Source organism: Trichechus manatus, unplaced genomic scaffold (genome assembly GCF_000243295.1).
Source record: "Trichechus manatus latirostris isolate Lorelei unplaced genomic scaffold, TriManLat1.0 scaffold00224, whole genome shotgun sequence".
NCBI lineage: Eukaryota > Metazoa > Chordata > Mammalia > Sirenia > Trichechidae > Trichechus > Trichechus manatus.
In genome coordinates, this window is record NW_004444160.1 from 3,283,402 (window position 1) to 3,286,952 (window position 3,551).

Consider the following 3,551-nt stretch of genomic DNA (forward strand, 5'->3'; position numbering starts at 1 on the left):
AGCGTTGTGAATGGATTCGATCTTTAAGAAAAAATAATTTGAATATGATAATAAAATTTTGTGTATGAATTGCACAATATTTAGATTACTTCATTCTGATATGGCTAAAAAGAAGTTCACTCTAATGATACTGCTAAGTATCCTTCCTAACTTACCTTAGATCAGTCTCTATTACCCACTCATAAAGAATTGCTGAACATGGCATAATAAAGAAAATACTGAAAAGAAAGTCAGGAATTTAGAGTTCTGGCTAAGACTTTGTCACTATGTATCACCAAGACGACATACAGTTTCTCTGACCCTGGATGTCTTCTATTGTAATATCATGACATTATTTATGACCCAATTATTTCCTGCTTTGAATATTTTGTTGATACCATGTGTTTTCATTAATGGAAGGCATGCTTAATGAAGGAGTACTTCTGAAATTTTGTTATGAAATATGGATTTTTTAATATGTTATGTGGGGCACATATATCCCTCTGGACTCTGGTGGTAGGATTATGTGGATCACACATGTCCCTCTGAACTCTGTGGGAGGATTATGCAGACACATATGTCCCTCTTGACTCTCCATAGCCTTCTATATCCCATGACTGGTGCATACAATGTATGGCGCCTGAAACTGCAGTATTTGTGCAAGCGTGGAATCATCAAGAGAAAACCAACTTCCAAATAACACAAAGGAACTTACAAACCTTATCTCTCTGTACAAAAGCCAAAAGATAAAAGTATTGCACAATCACACCTCCAGGATGCACCACCTAATACAATACCCTCTAAAAACAGTAATTTGTGGCCCAAGCCTGTTTCTTCCATTTCAAACAATTATATAGGGCCCCGTCTGCCTGCAGCACACACTTCCAGTGAGAAAGCCACTTCCCAATAAACCCCAGAGGCAGAAATTATAGGTGGGCGATAATACTTCCCACAGGTCACAAATGGGTTAAAATGGATAGGTTCTGATGTTCCTCTCAATTCTGTTATTTGAAGTTCTTCAATTTGGGAAGTTGTGTTCTAGAGCACTCTTTGCTGTAGACCAATGATATCTTTTAGGAGAGCATCTGCTCTTTTCCTAAACAAATTTAAATTTGGCAAGAAATTTCTTCCTTATTCCACTGAGTACTGTCCTACTTCCCCCCTTCTAAGCTTCTTCTTCTTCTTTTTTTTTTTTTTTTTACTACATTTGTGGTTCCACTGCTGTCTAACCCTGTTATTTTTCATCTCTTGTGTTTTGTTTTCCTTTTGAGGTGTTTTATATGACCCAAGTCATGGTATTTTCAATTTCCTCATATACTTATGAAAGCTGGACAGTGAAAAAAGAAGACCAAAGAAGAAATGACACATTTGAATTGAGGTGTTGACAAAGGATATTAAATATTCCATGGACTGCCAAAAGAAAGAACAAATCCGTCTTGGAGGAAGTATAGCCAGAATGCTTCTTAGAAGTGAGGATGGTGAGACTCTGTCTTGCTTATTTTGGACATGTCATCAGGAGGGACTGATCACTGGAGAAAGACATAATGCTTGGTAGAGGGTTAGCAAAAAAGAGAGGGACTTCCAATGAGATGACATAGTGTCTGCAAAAATGGGCTCAAACATAGCAACGATTGTGAGGATGGCACAGGACAGTGCAATGTTTCATTCTGTTATACGTAAGGCCACTATAAGTTGGAGCCCACTCAAGAGCACCTAACGCCAATGATAATTTTCATATGTTTGCATTTCAATTGGCAGCCTCCAGAAGTTCAAAAATTATCCCAGATGACTACTGATGATCTGTTAGGGGAAAATAACATCCACGAAGAGTAAGTGAGATATTTAAGGATACAGGGATCTACCGCAAACCTTACGAACACTATTATATGTGTTAGTGCCAACTGATCAGTAAGGTCAACCTCAAGTAATCACCACTTATCACTGTGTTTATATTCAACATTTGGAAATGTATGTCTTTGAGTAATAAGTTATATACATTTTAACCACCATTTATTAAAATACAAATGTTCCTGGGTGTAGTAATATTTTGATTTTTTATTGTCTTACACTGTATCATAAATTATTAACTCTTCAAGTTAAAAAAAAAGACTTTAGAAATAGGACAGGACACAAGATTAGCTCTTACAGATGAGATAGATATCATCACAGAAGAGTTGCTTCAGAGTGGTCTTGTGTTCCTGGATCTCATCTCTGTAAAAGATTTTTGCATTTCTCTCCTGTTCCATGACTATGAGTGAGAGATTTCTAAAATGTGACAGGCAATATTTTCTAACCCTTGTTGCTGAAAATCAGTTAAGAAATGATTTCAAAGAAAATATCTGAAGTCATATAATTACGTTGCTGTTGCCTAAATGTTTATTATGCCTATAAAAGGAACCCTGGTTGTGCAGCATTTAAGAGCTTGGCTGCTAACCAGAAGGTAGGCAGTTGAAATCCACCAGCCACTCCTTGAAAACCCTATGAGGCAGTTCTACTCTGTCCTATAGGGTTGCTAAGAGTCGGAATCAACTCGACAGACACAGGTTCTTTTTTTTTCTTTTTTTAATGCCAATAAAATGGTGACATGCCATGCTTACATCTAGTTGGGAGATAAGCTCACCCATAATGATACTGGAACACAAACTCTTTTAAATGCTGTCATTGTAATTCACTGTTGTTGTGCTGCACAATGGGAGGAATCAACACACATTCTTCCAGCCATTTATTGGTGGTTTATGATGCTGGTTCTCTTCTAGGTGCTGAGGTTAAAATGATAAATACAGTAGATACAGCCCTGCCTTTTGGAGTTTACAATTTATCAAAAAAAAATATTGAACACTCATTCAATAAACATTTATTAAGTACCTATATGTACAAGGCATTGTATTTGGTACTTGGGATAAAAATACTAATAAAATGCAGTACTTTCTTTTAAGGAGTTTCTACTCTGCTCTAGTGTTGGTATAGGCAAGTAAACACACTATTGCAATAAAGTCAACTGCACCTAATGCTATGGAAGCTTATGGAGGGTCATGCATGTAACTCAAACTGATGAAAGTAGATATATTGTAAGGGAAAGTATCATGGAAGAGGCAATATGTAAGTTGAGTTTTAGGAAATGAGCAGAAGTAAATAAAGGGAATAAATGGGGAAAGGTAAATAACCTAACATGAAGAGAGTGACCACTTGCAGGTTAAACCAAGGTTGTTGGAAAAATAACTTAACTATTGTGTTTTGAGGAACCTGCACCAAAACCGAGAGGCAGTCATTTGAACAGAACAAGGGGTTACTGTGTGGTTTAAAATCAGGAAAGGTATGCGTCAGGGTTGTATCATTTCACCATACTTAATTCAATCTCTGTGCTGAGAAAATAATCTGAGAAGCTGGACTATATGAAAAAGAACACGGCATCAGGATTGGAGAAAGACTCATCAACAACCTGCAATATGCAGATGACACAACCTTGCTTGCTGAAAGTGAAGAGGACTTGAAGCATCTACTAATGAAGATCAAAGACCACAGCCTTCCGTGTGGATTACACCTCAACATAAAGAAAACACAAATCCTCACAA